The following is an 18,065-nucleotide window of genomic DNA, read 5'->3' as shown; positions in this document are numbered from 1 at the left end:
GACTCATCCCAGCTGATACCCAGAAGAACCTGGGTCGACCCTGCTCCCAGCACGTAAGGGGCACCTCTCCAGGGCTCACCCTGGATTGCTCTGATCCTATTTACGCCACGCCTGGGCTAACCTGCCCACCCAAAATGCCTTCAGAGAGCGAGCAGGAAGAATTAAAGGTGTATTACCTGTAACCCGCTCTGTACATGATTTCTTGGGGTTGGAGGTAAGGATAGTTCACTTAGGTGAAGTTACTTGGGATTTCCTTGATTTTCAGTTATCCACATTGTTGAAAAGGGGAAAAAATATAGATTAACTCCTAAGTACGTTGGTGGTTATATTCATCTCTACTTTAGCTTATATTCCCAACTTTTAAAAAACAATCTAGTCTTGTCAAAATAGACCTAGAAAGGAAAGGTCACTGATGATTCAACAGAAGGTAGACTTTTCCTCAACTACATTACAATTCTCTAAGAGACCAGAATGAGGGCAAAAGGGAAAATTCCCACTGTAAAACTTTCTTCAGTTAAAAATATATCTGCTCCTACTGAGTCCTTCCTTCATGGATTTATGGTCATCCTTAAAGTAGAGTTTTTAAAAATCAGAAATGAGGGGGAAAAGGAAGGAAATAAAATAAGGGGCAACACCTGAAGCCAAATAGAAAATAGTTCTCAGTACAGAGAACAGACTTGTGGTTGCCAAGGGTGGAGGGTGGAAAAGAATATATGGAAAAGAATATATAAAAAGATATAACTGAATCACTTTGCTGTACAGCAGAAATTAACACAACACTGTAAATCAACTATACTTCAATAAAATTTTTAAAAAATAAAAATAAAAGCAGAATGACAAAACTTAGTTGTGGGAAAAAAAAAAGGAAGAAAATAGTCCTTCAATATAGTAAGCACAAAGAAAGAATGGGGGAGGGCTTCCCTGGTGGCGCAGTGGTTGAGAATCTGCCTGCCAATGCAGGGGACACGGGTTCGAGCCCTGGTCTGGGAAGATCCCACGTGCTGTGGAGCAACTAGGCCCGTGAGCCACAGTTACTGAGCCTGGGCGTCTGGAGCCTGTGCTCCGCAACAAGAGAGGTCACCATAGTGAGAGGCCCGCGCACCGCGATGAAGAGTGGCCCCCGCTTGCCGCAACTAGAGAAAGCCCTCGCACAGAAACGAAGACCCAACACAGCCAAAAATAAATAAATAAAATTTAAAAAAAAAAAAAAAGAAAGAATGGGGGAAATACAGTATAGCTCCTTTTTAAAAATAGAGGAAATTCCAGTTGCAGAGACTGAAAACAAAAGAGATTTTAATCCCTGTTTCAGTGTCTATTTCCTGGAAATGTCAAATATTAGCCAATCACCAATTACCTATTTAGCACCTACTGTGCGCCCAGGGCTCTACTGCCACTGCTCCAGGGAAATGTAAGGCATGGCCTTTATACTCAAGGAATTTGTGGTTATCCCGAGGGGCTGATTAATAAACTTCAAATGCACACCAATGAGACGGCACATAACTACGTGTACAACCGGTAATACAGAGCAAATTTGGCAGGATTTCAGAAATGACCAAAGTTCGGAGTGGACAAGGTTGGTTTCACAGAAGCCACGAGACTTAGGGGGGGATGATACGGTTGTTGAACAGAGCAGTGACACAATTCAAGGGGCATAAACAGAGGCAGAAGAACAGTGTGAGGCTAGGAGTTGGCCCACGTCCCCCAGGAGAGAGAGACCAAGCAAGGGGCGTGGAAAGAACTTCCTGAAGGACCCGCTGGAAACGGGTGTGAGGCAAAGGAAGAGCAAGGGATGAGACTCTGCCTGGGCAACAGGAAGCGCAAAGGTGCCGTGGACGGAGACGAGGATGAACGTAGGGGTTGGGACGTGACTTCCTGGAGAGGAAGCAGCACATCCAGACGGAAAGGCAGGGGCTCGCAAACATCATGAGCCTCTCCCTGCTCCGGAAGGTCTGGAAGAACTGAAGCCACCAGAGATCCCATCACAGACGAGGGACTGGAAACAGAGGTGGCACACGAACGGGAGTCAACACAACGGAAGTGATTTCCAGAGTCATCAGGGTAAACTCCCTACAAAGTGAGGGACCAGGAGGAGAACCGGGCGGGAAGACAGGCGAAGGCCCTGCCCAAGGGCGGAGCCAGGATGGAGATGTGAGCGGGCTGGTCAGAACCAGGTCTTCCTGGGGGACAGAGGAGTCTTACGGGTTGATAGGCGGTGTCAAAAAAAACACCTCCCAACGATTTCAAGGATAGAGTAGATGAAGAACTGAGCAGTGAATTTGAGGGTGAGTGGTTATGAGCGAGGTAATGCTAGGCTACCAGGGGTCAAGCCACATCTCCAGGGGCTGATGAGACAGTAGAGGGGAGGGGGTAGAATTAGTGCGTATTGGTTATTGGTGTGGAAAACCTGATGTGAAAGGCAATGCAGAGATCTTCACGTGCAGCTGTTCACAAAGCAAAGGACAGTAAGCATTCTAGGCCAGTAAATGAATGCAGGTGAGGTGACAGGTGGCAGCCACGTGTGCTGGAAGGGCCAGGAACAATGTTCAAAGGTTGTTTCATCCCCAGAAAGACTGAGATTCATGGAACACTGCTTTACTTGAAAGGACCGACAACAGACAAACTAGTTATTCAGTCATGGGTACCGGGCAGATGCTTTCTTGAACAAAACAAGGTTATGACTTCAGTGAAAACAATTCACAGCGTTTCACAGCTTCCCAATACTGAAAGTATTTTCTAAAGATATTCCTGGATATACTACTGCATATGATCTTTTTTTAAATATTATTTAATTAACCGTGTCAATGTCTGCATAACTTACTGAACCAATATTTCCCAAATCACCAATGCATCATCTTGCAAAATCATGCATGAATAAAAATCCATTCAAAGTGCAAGATTATTACAATGGATTTTAATGTAACAAAGAATAAATAGCTCACTGATGTGGTTTCTGATTCCAAATTGCAGCTAACCTTTAAGAAATCATCCCGGGGCTTCCCTGGTGGCGCAGTGGTTGAGAATCTGCCTGCCAATGCAGGGGACATGGATTCGAGCCCTGGTCTGGGAAGATCCCACGTGCCACGGAGCAGCTGGGCCCGTGAGCCACAATTACTGAGCCTGCGCGTCTGGAGCCTGTGCTCCGCAACAAGAGAGGCCGCGATAGTAAGAGGCCCGCGCACCGCGATGAAGAGTGGCCCCTGCTTGCCACAACTGGAGAAAGCCCTCGCACAGAAACGAAGACCCAACACAGCCATAAATAAAGAAAAAAAAAGAAATCATCCCTTGTCAAAAAGGGAACCCTCCTACACTGTTGGTGGCAATGTAAGTTGGTGCACCCACTATGGAAAAGAGTATGGAGGTTCCTCAAAAAAGTAAAAATAGAGTTGCCATATGATCCAGCAATCCCACTCCTGGGCATGTATCCAGACAAAACTCTAATTCAAAAAGATACATGCACCCCTATGTTCATAGCAGCACTATTTACAATAGCCAAGGCTTGGAAACAACCTAAATGTCCATCGACAGATGAATGGATAAAGAAGATGTGGTACATATATACAATGGAATACTACTCAGCCATAAAAAAAGAATGAAATAATACCATTTGCAGCAACATGGATGGACCTAGAGATTATCATACCAAGTGAAGTAAGTCAGAAAGAAAAAGACAAATACCATATTATATCACTTATATGTGGGATCTAAAATATGACACACATGAACTTATCTACAAAACATAAACAGAGTCACCGACACAGAGAACAGACTGGTGGTTGCCAAGGGGGAGGGGGTTGGGGAGGGATGGTGTGGGAAGTTGGGGTGAGCAGAGGTAAGCTATTATATATGGAATGGATAAACAACAAGGTCCTACTGTAGAGCACAGAGAACTATATTCAGTATCCTATGATAAATCATAATGGAAAAGAATATTTTAAAAAGAATATATATATATGTATAACTGAATCATTTTGCTGTGCAGCAGAAATAAACACAACACTGTAAATCAACGATGCTTTAATAAAAGAAAAAAAAGAAACCATCCCTTGTCGAGTTTTGGTATAGTATCAAAGAATATCCACAATTATCTGAAAAAAGCTCTTAAAACATTCTTCTCTTTTCCAAGTACATATTCTTCACCTACTTCTATCAAAATATCATATAGCAGCAAAGTGATGCAGAAGCAAATATGAAATCCAGCTGCCTGGATCTGGCAAAATTGATTTATTATAGCTATTTTTAAATGAATAAATAAATGGCTTTAAATTTCTCAGCTTTAATACCTAATACAGTAACTACTGATAGATATCACCCACGTAAGTACAAGCTCTTTGCGATTCACAATTATATTGAAGTGTATAAAGGAGTTCTGAGAATAGTAAGTTTGAGAACCACACTAAAGTATTTATCAAAATTTGATAGAGTACCATTTAATTCACCAAGCAGATTATAAAAAATAGATGCTTGTGCATTAGTTCTAATAGTGGTACCCTGAGTCCATTATCACTTTACACATCAAACCTCCAAGACCTAAAATAAACTCAGTCGCAACTTCCAAGCTCACCATTTGCAAGGAGAATTTCTGAACAAGAATTAGGAAAAAGAAGTCACCAGCTTCACCTATGAAGATAGCTTTTTATTACTTTAATTTTCAACCTGATTTTTTATTTTTTAATTGCATATTTTTATATATAGCAAGAAAGAAGAGAAACTTTGCATTAAAAATACAGTCCTAACCCCCTTCCCAATTGCTAGCCTCTCCCTCCCCATGCCTGCAACCTTTCTGCCAGACTCAGGAGAGCAGCAATTCACGAATCAGGTGATAAGTCTGCATCTTACTGCATCTTTCTGTGTCTGAACTTTGCACAGAGTCTTTTACACCTGAATAGATACTGAACGTGGAGTATACCCTCACTGGAGATTTGGAGTTGGTTTAAAATACTTCTGTTGCGATAGGGAAATTACCAAAGATTACAGTATTGAAAGAAGCAGAGAGATGTTTCCATTTCTTCCTCCGTAGTAGGAAAGGACAGGAGAAGAATCATTTCTCAGAGTGCTTCTGGCACAGCATTTGAAGCTCCCATAGACCCAATATATTCCACAGACAGACGGCACGGTCAGGGAGTCAACGGCTGGTCTAATGCAGGCTTATTTACCAGGTATAGGTGTGGAGACTTTGTGATAACATGTTTGGACGGTAGTGACAGAGAATGTTGAATGTCACACAGGCTTCCGACACAGAGGATGGACCTGAAGGATGTTTGGGATCATTTTGCTGCACCCCAAATAAACGCACAGCTTGCTAAAATTCATACACGTTCTGTGCCTACAATATTTACCAATCTGTGAAATGCATTATTGAATGCATTTCAACACAAGGTGTAAATCTGCTTTTTGATATATTACAACTTCAAAAAAGCTTGTCCCTTCCTACTCATTCTATTTACAGCAGAAATGTGAATTTTATTTATAGAACTATTTTTTGCACTGCCATGGATTCTCCTCCTTCAAATATCAATATAGACAAACCCTGAAGATGAATAAATAAGAAACACGCCTTGACTTGAATCACTATTACGCGGTCTCGGGGATGGTACCTCCACGCAATCTCAACAGCAGACCTCAGCTCTGAGTCCCAAGGACCCTGCTATCTTAGGTCTCTCTTGGGGAAAAGCTGCCAGGTCCACAGAAGATATGTGGAATCAATAAAAGGGGCCCTGAACAATCTCACTTGTCAGTTCAGAATGCCCGTGGACCTCCCAGCCCCTTTCCTCTTCACGTATCTGATTTTCTCTCCACTAAACTCCTCATGGAAAAAGATATTTTTTCCTCCAAAATATGGCTATCAATTTCAGGTAGCTAAGTAATAAATTCACCTAAAAGTACCTTTCCAGAATGTGGTGTAGGCAGCCAATAAAGGTTTCTCATTAAGCTTTCCCAGAAATGAAAATTTAAAACGTTACTTTTTGTTTCCAAAAATTATATTTATGGCCCTGACTACATTACACAGACCTAAACCTTAGGTCGTTTGGTACCTTACAGAAACATTGTAGATGGACCACATAATTCTCACAATTAAAAATAATTCATATGTTTTAAAAGTTATAGACAGCATCTCTACAACACATGTGGAAAACCAAGTAAATATGAATAAAACGCTTTCCTTTTGTTACTGCAATGGTTTGTGTATTATGTGGTCCTATTTTAATAAAAAAAAACCTCCACCTGAGGCCAACAGAAGTGTGATGAGATGCCCACACACGGAGAACAGAAATGGATGACAGTGCCCCACATCCCAGGGCCAGGCTCACGGCTAAGAGGACCACGTGCTGCTCTAGGAAGGATCATTCCTCCTCGCTCTGTGCCCTGTTCCTGCTACTTGGGCAGAAGTTCCGCAAAGTTCCTCGCTCTCACCCCGTGGAGGGACCTCTGCTGACACTTTTAATTAAGAGTCTGCTCACAGCAAAATCTCAGTGCTGTCCTCATCTGGGTCCTAGCAGATGGCCCAAAGTAAGAGTTCTGTTCATCTGCTTAAGATCAATTTTCTATAACAGATAATACTGTGGACAACTGGTGAATGAGAAAAACAAACTACTAAATGGACGGCCAAACACAGACTGGTGAGGAGCAGTGAACCTACCTGAGCATCTGGCTTCATTTTCCCTCCTTCCTTTTTTACAACGTCAAGGTCAACAAACAAATCGGGAGCCCATCTGAGAGAGAGAGCCCAGTGACAGCACATCCTACGAGCGCTGCCTTGATTCTGCCCTCTGCCCAGAGGCAGCGGCTTAGAGGGCAGGTGGTCTGCTGGGAGGGTGGCAGGAAGGGAGCCCAGGCCGCTGCTGGGATAGCGGCAGGGAGCTCCAGCCCCACGGACGCTGAAAGGGATTCTGAGTCCCCTGGAAAAGGGGCACTCGGAGGGCCTCGTGAGTCCTTAGCCTAGAACCAGGGGCAAAGGCACCAAAGCTTGTGGTGGTGGAAACTGGCCCACATTTGCTGATCTTTTCCTCCAGCTTAACTGAGGTGTGATTGACAAGTAAAAATTGTATATATTTAGTTTGCACAGCGTCATGTTTTCTAAGGATGATCTAATGGATGTATAGGTTATGAAATGATTCCCCCACTCGAGGTAATTAATACATCCATCACCTCACATCATCACCTCGTTCTGCGTGGGGTGAGAACACCTCAGATCTATGCTCTCAGCAAATTCCAAGGATACGACACAAATATTAGCTATAAACACCATGCTGGGCAGCAGGTCCCCAGAGCACCTTCCTCTTATAACTTGCTGGTATTGTTTCACTTGCTATTTCTCTAGGCCAGACTGCAGCCACTTCATCTCCTTCCTCAGGTCCCTAAATGTCATTTCTAAAATTGGCATGAATTCAACAAAAGTGTTTGGATGGAGCCCACTGTATGAAAAGTTAGATTGGTTTATTCGTGTCTGTTCTATTAACAGACATCAATTCAATACCTTCTGTTTTATTAACGAAGAGTGTTACACAGAATATATACCTACAGTTGTGTTGAAGATAAAGCACCTCTTCTATTCAACAGTGAACATTTCTCTTTTTGCTTGAATCCAAATGAATCTCCTATGTATAGAGGACTCCAAGCGTTATATTTTTCTGAAGCCATGTAATTCTCTAAAAATTTTGTTTCTTAATATTTAATTCACCGTATCCCACTGAGCATTATTGATGACTTGCACTTAGTTTTAGAGACTCCAGTGCTGTTCGACATTAACCTTGTCTCTTAGGGAAGCAATAAAACACTTAGCTGTAGTGACAAAGTGGTATCAAGATAATAAAAAGAAAAAAAGTAGTAAAGATATTGGGCAGGCAATGAATTTCAAAAATCAATTAAAGAATCAATGCCGTTTTCATTTTGTCACAAAGATCCTGAGTGAGAGACAATGCGAGATCGAAAACTCCCTGGCTCTATTGGCATTTCTGACCAAGGTAATTAAATGAAATCCCTCTACTGATTGCCTGATAACAACGAGAGTAAATTGCTGTTTTGGATTTGGTATGCATTTTATTTCAGCAAGATGCTTAATGGTGTTTTCAGCAGTAGCTGCAGGCAATGGAAAATGCCTCATGTCCTGAGCCCAGCATTTGTTAAGTACGTTAAATCACTTAAATATGATTTATGTCAATTGATAGAAACCATTACTTTGATTATTTTTTAAAAGGTTTCACTGTCTTATCATTCATTTTACAGCTAGAAACATATCAGCAAGTCACTTGTTTATCTGATCTTATCTGGGACGAAGTATACCATTTCCTAGCCTAGGCAGCCAACTTGAAGCAGAGGTACACACGCTAGGAAGAGCCCATTTCTTTCAAAACCCCTCATCTTATGAGGTTTTGATTTGAAGTTGAGTCATAATGACAAGAAAACCAAAATGCAAAACAGAACATGACTTTTTTATAAGAAAATAAGCACATAGCATTCATCAATGATAGATAACCCCTGTTCTCTATTGCACCAAAATTACCCATTGTCCTATTTTGTTTTCCAATTTTCTTGTTATTATGACTCCACCCAAAGTCATAATGCTTTGAAATTTCCAGTTTTTCAACCACGTGAAACACTGAAGACTAAAAGCTATGAGGGGACAAGATCTCCTTCTCATGCCAAATTCTAGTCCTAGGAGGCCCAGATTTGTTCAGTTAAGAATTTTTTGAACAATTCATGCTCTTTGGCAGAGAAGGAGGGGGAGACTCTGCGCAGAAGACACGGCCCCTACAGAAGGAGCTGCCACCTCGTAGGACAAATAAACAGCAGGCATGCAAGAGAGAGCTGTTGAAAATCCTGTAAGCACACACACAATAACTTGGAGGGTAATCAGAAAAAATGACGTGATTAAAATAGTGTGCATGATTGCCAAAAGAAGAGAGCATTAAGAAATGACGAGAAAGGGTAATTTAAGATTTTCTTGGAAGAGGTGACTCGCAAACTAATTAGAGACACAGCATTAGGAAAAGAGCGGAAGATCGGGCCAGAAGTGAAAACTTAGAAGTCGCGTTTCTTCAGGGGAAGGATGGGGGGCCGGCCCCCCCGGCTCAAAGGAAGCGTGGACTCAGGGAGGAAAGCGACCACCAGCAACCTACTTAAGGCTGAGGCTACACACCCACGCACGGCAAGGCCAGCCATCATCTGAAGATACCCTGGCCACTTTTTCTCACCTGGGCACTGCTACTTCTGGTTCAACAGCCCAGCACTATTAAAAGGCATTCTTGGACAAGAAGATTAAACTATGAAGTCCACCGCATGTGCAGAATACAAGCCTTGCCCTTGAAGGATGCCTTACATTAATTCTAGCCTAGGGCAATACCCTACAGACAAAATGATCTTCAGTGCTCCACTGTCAAATCAATCGCTAGAGAGCAGATTCTCAATTTATGCTTATGTTCTCAATGTTTCAATTTATAACCATCAAGATTTTAACAGAACAAGTGACACTCAAGTATACATCTTTTGAAGTTTACATATGTCCCAAGGAATAAATTTAAACAGAGGTAAGCTCTATTCATGTGTTGCTGGGTACTTTTTCTCTCTTGCTTTTCCAGTGGGCTAAATTATAAATGCTTCAAAGGCAGACAGTATCTACTATTTTTCCATCCCATTGACAGCATTTAATACATAATGCTCAACAGGTTTTGAGGTTTAGCCTAATGTCGCCTTCAACATGCATTTGAAGGGACTTCAACTTGATCTAATCATACATAACGTTGTCGTAAAACGTACAAAATGCACCTCTACAAGGTGACAGAGCATCTCATCAATCAAAGAATATACACGCTAAAAACCTTATCTAAGAAATGTTTTTTCACTGATAGCACACTTATGAATCAGATTATACTTGATTTTTGAAGCCTTTGAAAAAAAATTTCACTATTCTCATTTCATCTTCTTACACACTCTGTACCCAGAACCTGTCACTATGGCAACCTGTCTGGATGCCCATCAGTCAAGAGTGGTCCACGTGTTCTGATTACGTCCTACAATGCAGAATAAAATCAAACCACCAACCTGCACACCAGGCTGTCTGAGTGTCCTTTGTTGATGTTGGGTTTCAGTTATTATCAGCCAATGCAGGATAGAAACAGAGTAATTCCACATCTAGTTTCATGACTTAAACTTTAGTTTACATTTTTAAATGTATTACTGGCTAAATTCTGCCAACTGTTTACAGTTGACCCTTGGACAACTTGTGGGTTAGGGTTGCCAGTCCTCCCGACCCGAGGTTCCACATCCACAGGCTCAAACAACCATGGCAGGGTTGTGCAGTAGTGTAATATTTACTATTGAAAAAGCTGCACATAAGTGGACCCGCGCAGTTCAAGGGTCAACTGTACTCTTCTTAAGGCTCTCAATTTTTCACTACAATCACAAAAATATAACCAATGAGAAATCAAATTGAATATTCCAGTAAAACAGAAATAAAACTGTCTTTTTTAATGCTGGCATGAGATTAAATGGTCAAAACAGATGACATCCAAGAAGGGAAACTAGGAACGTTGCTCTGGAAGAATTCAATGCAAGCACCTGATTCATAAGTCGGTTTTTTTGGTGTTTTGGTTTTTTTTTTTTAATGTGAATGGCAGCTTTGTTCAAAACATTTAAATTTATTTCAAATGAATAAAATCAGCATTCCGAGTGTATTGAGAAAAATTGTTAAATGTTAAAAATATCCTCAATATTGATTCATGGTGCTTGTTCAAATAAACTTTTCTATTATCAGCAAAGTCACGATCCCTTTAATATGCTACATAAAACAATAAAAGGAAAACAGTCTTGAAGAATATACACAAAAGTGAAATCAGATTCTAAACAGGAATTCAATGTTTTTACTTTTTTCTTGTCTGTATTTGCTACTAATTCTACAATAAATATGAATTGTTCATAGTTTGATAAAGTATTTTTAATGTTAAAACATGAGATATCATAGAAGAAAATTCAATTTAAAAATACAATTAATGCCAACTATGAGTATATGTGCCTGATGCTGAGAAAAATGAAAATATAAATTCAAACTCCTGCTTCGCAGGACCTGAAACCTCTGGTAGAAACCATGATGAGACTGGAGAATAACAGTAATAACAGTAGCTATAATTAACTCTCAACGCACTGTATATGGCACTTTACGACTATTTCTAATCTTTATACTGACTTTACAATTTAGAAATTATCCCAGTTTTCCAAATAAAGAAACTGAGGCTCAGGGAAGTGAAACTGTGTTCACGACACAGTTGACATGTGTCCAAAGTCTACACTTTTCATCCACTGTGTTTGGTAAAACATTCCCATTAAAAGAGCAAGTAACACCTACACCAAACAAATGATAAATTTTCCAGAGACTCACTGGACACTAAAAGCCAAGTGGATGTTACTTAAATTTACAGGGACATCACGGGGAACACACACTATGATCTTTCCAGCACAGGCTGGTCACTGAGAGTTCCTTCCAAAGGACGGGATGCCAGGTAAAATTGATTCCGCTGATTTCAACAAGAGTTAAGAGTGGGAACAACCCAGTGTCCACTTCCCAGTTGGAAAACATGTACTTTCATTATTTAGCTTAAATATAAATAATATAAACATCATTTTAAACATAGATATATTATACTTTTCAAGAACTTTCAAATCCATTGTCTCAATTGATTCTTTCGAGGTAAGTAAACCTGTAAATGTGTAAAATAATTGTTGATTGAATGAATGAGGTACAGAGGTAAAATTACTTAACAAAGGACACCTGCATATTAATAGAGGCACTAAAACTGGCATTTGTGCTCTTTTATATGGCTGCGTGCACATCTGCATGTTAGAAATATATTCACAGATAGAACTGTAGCTCACGTGTGTGCTCTCTCCCCAGACACCGCCAGGATTCTCCTATGATTCGTTATTTCTAATAACATAAATGAAAAGCGTAGCATCGAGAATATTTTATCCATATTAGCTCTAATCCTGGAGCTAATATGGATAAAATATTGATTCGGTTATAAACTATCGAACAACAAACTTGCAGCAGAGGAAACTGAGGCTCTGAAATATTAAGGGGTTTTCCCAAGGTCACACAGGGTGAGTGACAGATGAGCATGCAGCTCTAGGCCAATCTGATGTCAAATCCCAAGTGGCTTCCATGTGCTGGTTTTGATTAGGTAACCTTCCCAAATATTAGTATTTATGGCCCAGGATTTTTTTGTTTGTTTTGTTTTATTTTTATGGAGTGATGAGGAATCTAAGTGAAATTAGGAATAAATAAATAAAATCTGATGTGTTCAGACAAAAATCATCATGACCACTTAATCATTTAACAAGTAACAGAGAGAGCTTGACTCTACCTAGGACACAGCTCCTGGAGAGCAACACCACAGAGCCAGACGCGCCTCCGCCGGCCACGGGGTGCCAGCTGCCTGGCCAGAGCCCTGCCTTCCCGGGGGGCCATGAGCTTCGTGGCTACGGGGAGCCTGCCCTCTTCCGGTGCCCTCACCCTGGGGACACGTTCCATCCTGAGCCCCACAGCAGGGAGGGTGTGGGTTCCCTGACTTCCTGGACAACCCAGGTGAGTGTCTCGGGTGCCTGATGGCAGATGACTTGGGGGGCAGTCACCTGATGCATGACCCTAAAGGAGTCTTCCCTGTCCTGTTTTTTATCTGCCCTTAGAGTGGATCCATCCACCTGCTTGAAGTGCCTTAGCGTTTCTTTTCCTCTGAGTCCGTTTTCTGCCTCTGGGGAACAGAACGATGGTGTATGATGGAGAAGACGTTCTATTTCTAAAAAGCACCTAACAAGGTTTTGGAATCCTCTGATTATCTTGTAAGGTCTGTCTTCAGAAGAGGAAACACAAAACTACAGAATCTGTTGATACAAACCTTCCTTTCATTATCTTCATAAAGCCTTTCATCTTCTTTTTCCTATTATTAAAAAAATAAACATAGTAATCAACTATCTGCAAGAAGGATATTGTCAGATAAATCCCCAACCTATCCTATCTCCTCTCACCTTCCTGGTTGGGTCAAGTTCTTTCTTGTTGTAAATATCACTCAGGACTTGGGTCTCAAGCCTTGACCCCATCCTTGCTACCGTGTCTGTGGTCTTGTGCCTCCTCTTTCCCTTCCATTTCATCAAGCGCTACCCCTTTCCCATTCTAAACTCTTTGTTTTTTATGTGCGTCTTGCTCCATATTTTTATACCAAATACAGCATATTATATCCTCGGTTGCAGCTTGATTTTTTTTCACTTAATATAATATTTTGGAGCCCTGACCCTCAGTACACATGGGTCTACCTTACTGTTTTTACAGCTGCAGTGTTTTCCATTGTGTGAATGGAGCATAAATGCATCAACCAACCCCAAAGGGTGAATATCTCATTTGTTTCTATTTTTTGTTATTTATGAGTACATTTGTGGCCTATTCCTAGCAAAGGAAATGGTTAAAAAAAATATGTGCAGATTTAATTTTAATAGAAAGAGCAAAATTCCCTTCCCAAAAGGCTGCACCAATTTACACTTCGGCCCTGTTAAGAAGCATCATTCCCTTCCTGCATCTTCCCAGAGCCGGACATTGTCAATCTAAGTTTTAAAATAAACTCATTGTTTATTATTTGCATTTCTTTAATTAGGAATAACATGGATATACTTTCTTACATCTTTTGGAGATTTGTATTCTTCTCTGTGGATTTCCTATTTGTCTCATTTGCCTTTCTTTTATAGGGTTATAGTAATGGCTTAGGGAGCTCTTTATAAATTAAGAAAATTTAATTTGTGTTGCAAATAGTTTCTTCCATACTTTGTCTTTTGACTTTATGGTATTTTCCAAAGAGAGTTTAACTTTCCTGTAAAGAAAGGTCGAGGCTTTGATTACGTCTTAAGACACAGTCTCTGGAGATTCACTGACTATTCAGCTGCAGTTTTAGTCCTCTCTACTGGGAATCACTTTGCGGCCCTGGCTTTGCCATAAGCCCGCCTCTGGGCCAGAGTTCTTCAGACTGCCCCTGAAGCTGCCGCCACAACTACACAATAGTTAGTTACCTCCTGTGCTCAAGGTGCTTGATCAAATTCAAGACCACATACTCCTGCGTGCCAGGCGATGTGAAAGGTGCTCAGAATACAGTAAAATGAACTCTTCCTTCACGAAACTTAATCCATCACAGGAAACAGCACAAAAGGAGGTAGAAAGTGCCAAGATAATCTCCACAGAAGAAAAACTCAAGCACCCAAAATATTAAAGTCAATCTCTCTCCCTCTTTGCTTCATGAATACATAAAATTACCCATGAAATTTTTATATGTATAACCTTTTCGAAGGTAGGAAAAGCTAAAAACCGATTAAAATGTTGATAATCCAGATCTCAGAGTCAGATTAAAAGGCTTAGAGTCCCAGAGGCCGGACCACTTCTGCGCAAACCTGCCCGCAGACAGGAATTCCTGCCAGGCTTGGACAGCCCTAAACACATGGGCCGCAGATTCATCTTCACGGCCCTTTGGAAAGGGACTGAATCTTTTCAAAATTTTTATACATTGTTTTACAAACTTAGCAGGCAGCTTTAATTAAAAAGTGCTGCTTGCGCATAAACTGCCTTACAATCAATGGATCCAAACAAATCAGGCGCTAAAAGGACTGGAGAAATTGCAGTCTACCTCAATGCAGACAGTTTTCAAGCACCCAATTTAATTAAAAATGTGTGTCAGGAACGCAGTTTGAAATAGGTAAAGGGGAAAGGTACACATGTCATCTTTATAAGTTCACATAAAGTTTCAAATTAGTTAGTTGATGTCGGTAACATTCCATTTTTTAAGAAGAAAAATATTAGTAAAGTGTCAGATGAGTTGTCCTGACTGTGTAATTAACATATTTAAAGCATTCTGAGAATGAAGGAATGTCACAGCACGGGTCCACTTTGGTGTTTGATTTTGATTTCACCCAATTCTGTGCCCGTGGCATACATAATGACAAAATAAATGCCCTTGTCTGAAATTCCCTGGGCCGGGGTGAGTGGGATCTGCTCCTAATACCTACGTCTAAATAACTCCTTTGGTCGGAGGTTGTTTTAAATGCATAAATGACAGCAGAGTCAGATCTGGAGGAGGGGAAACGGGGAAACAGTGCTTAATGCTCACAGAGGTTCTGTTTGGGAGATGAAAAAGTTTGGCTATAGATTGTGGTGATGCTTGTACAACACTGAAAATGTACCTAATGTCCCTGAATTTAATGGCACCATTGAATTTTTTAAAGTACACTGAAAAACAGTCAAAATGGCAAAATTTATGCTATATATAGTTTACCATTAAAAAATCCTAACAAAATGAAACAGAGACCCTTGTGATCCAACATCAGAAATAAAATATGTATTTTTAAATAATGTTCATAACAATATGCTGTCTTACAACTTCGCAAGGTCATTACCATTTTACCCCAGGATCACATACTTCGGTTTAAGCAACTTAGTCACAGGTGACGTGAAGCAAGTCCACAAAATTTATGAACCACCTACTGCATATAAGACACTGTCCTAGACACTGTAAAGGATGTATATCAGCCCCTTAAGGATTTCACGATCTGTTTGGGAGAGGTGGTCAAGCCAGAAGCCACATACCTGAGAAATCTATGCATTCAGTGTCAAATAAATATCACAGGATCAATTTTTCAAGTGAACAGACAAGTGAAATGCCAAATAAAACCACAGTTCACTGAGAGACACAGATCCCTGTGGCCTATCGGCCAGGAAGTGTTAATTGAGTAATATTTCTCTTTATTAGTATTACTAGCTACTGCCATGCTTATACAATGCTTGCTCTCTTTCTGAGCCCATAAAAGCATAGGCTAGATTTTAGGGCCGACGACCTTCAACACTCCACGGGGCGTTTCACACCAGTGAAGTTTTTGTTCAGCTCGTGCTGAAGCAGAGACGGAGTCCTGTGGACCTGACAGGACTAAAACATCCTGGAGAGTCACACACCACGAACCCAGCCCTGAACATCACAGAGCACCTGTCTTGGGAGGGGCAGACCAGGAAGCATGACGCAGGGGATGTCTCCTCTGAGGAATCAGACGCGTGGTTCGCTGGGGAGGAAACACACGCTTTGGAATCGTTCAAAACTGGGTTCAAAGCCAAGCACCCTGCCTCCTAACTGCTGGCACGGCAGATTCCCTCTCAGATCTCTCCATCTCACTGGTTTTGAGTCTATAAAGCGGGGATTGACACCACCTGAAAAGAGTGATGTGTGGGTGAGCTGGGACGTGAGTGACAGGGGCCGGCACGTGCCCAGCCCACGGCAAAGGCTCCGTGAAGATGCGTCTGCTCGATCCAGCCCCTCTGCCCGACATAAGTCACCCGTGTTTGGGCAAGAGAAGGAGGCTCAGTTGCTCCTTATCACCTTCCTTCCCCAAAAGCTTAGGTTCTTAACCCAGATATCTGCAAACGAGGCGCTTGGATTTGCCATTATTCCAATGATATTGCTGGCATTGAGAAAAACCCTTTGATTCACGCTAAGAAATTAAGCCTACTGACTGATGTCAGCGGCTAATGCACAAGATGCTCCCAGAGGCCCGAGGAGATATACTTACAGAACAAGTCAGCACAGCACAGATGATGAATGTCCACAGCCCGTGTGCACAGATATCCAAGTGACAGTATAAACTCAATGCAGGCAAAATACCCCGGTGCCATGTTTCCATTAAAACATGGCATTCGGCTACTCCGTGGCTGAATCGTAACAGCACCCTTTCCTCCACGGCCCCGAAGCAAGCAGGTGACCTTCGGCCCCTCGACCCCCAGTGCCCCGGGACCGCCGTCTTCCCACCCCAGACACGGTCTTACACTCGTCAGCCACCGTGAGCAGCCTCGTCCCTCCACATTAAGGCTTCCCTAACCATCCAGACACAGACAGTATACCTTTCCCTGACACCTCCTCCTGGTCAGAAATATTTAAGACTATAAGGAAGGAAAGAGAATCGTCTGAAAGATTATTTCCTCTAACTGTCTGTTTCAGATCATAAACTCCTTTCATGCTGAAAAACCCGAACAAACTTCCTAAGGACCCACGTCCTTTCCCACAAACACCCCTTTCCAAGGTGGGCAAGACCCAGGAGCCGACTCTGCTCCCTCTTCTTAACGCGGAGCCAGGACAGTGCGGGGCACGTCTCAGGGCAGGAGAGGATCACTTGCGACGCCATCACATCCACAGATTTCTTCACAGTCTGTCATCAGAACAGACTCAATAGCCCAGATGTGTTACATGACCTCCTGCCTGGGGCCAGAAATTTAAAAGCAAGAAACCACATTGAAAAGAAAATCCAGAGACAGAATCTTAAAAACTAGCTCCCAAAAGTCTGCTTCTTCGCTACATGAATTGTATATTTAAAGTAAATTTTGTCTTGAATGTTCTCACTACACACACACACACACACACACACACACACACACACACAGCTATGTTAATTAGCTTGATCACGGTGCTTATCTCACAGTGGATACGTATATCAAATTGTACACCTTAAAAATATACAAGTTTTAGTTGTCAAATATCCCTTGATTAAAAAATTAAAAGTAAATTTTGTTTTCCCAATACACATATTTTATACAGATCAGTCACGTAATCTCATCACGTACCATGGAGGAAACATGCTTCCTGCACTGACGGCACATGTAAAGCAACTGGACAAACACAAACCACAGAGCGCATTCTGCGCAAGCTCATGCTGCCATCTATAGCGCGTGTGCTGCTCGTGTCCTCAGCCAAGACGTGCCGTTTACACAGCACTGACAACCCACAAAACCAGTGTCCAAGGTATCCGGGACAACGGAGCCTCCCCACGCCTGCTGCCACGGTTCCCCTCTCCTTCCTTCCTCTCCTTCTTCCCCCTCTAAAAATATATCTTGAAAGTTGTTGGGAAAAAAAGCTTTTCAGTCTGTGACTGGAAGTATTGTAAATGGTGGTAAAGACCAGTGTAGAAGCCATGAAAACTACTCCTGTAATTTCTGGCACACAAGAGACCTGATGTGAGGTACAGCCTGCAGAAGAGGAACACTCTGGTCCAACCCTATGCTGATT

At 41.8% G+C, this 18,065-nt stretch overlaps 1 protein-coding gene across 1 annotated transcript in view; it reads right to left on the bottom strand.

Moving 5' to 3' along the window:
- The window catches only part of DCDC2C (doublecortin domain containing 2C), a 149,343-nt gene that overhangs the window by 72,021 nt on the left and 59,257 nt on the right, over positions 1–18,065 (bottom strand).

This window comes from Eschrichtius robustus, chromosome 15, assembly GCF_028021215.1.
Source record: "Eschrichtius robustus isolate mEscRob2 chromosome 15, mEscRob2.pri, whole genome shotgun sequence".
NCBI classification, from domain to species: domain Eukaryota; kingdom Metazoa; phylum Chordata; class Mammalia; order Artiodactyla; family Eschrichtiidae; genus Eschrichtius; species Eschrichtius robustus.
The sequence above is the reverse complement of the archived record's forward strand: the minus strand, read 5'-3'. Positions and strand labels throughout refer to the sequence as shown.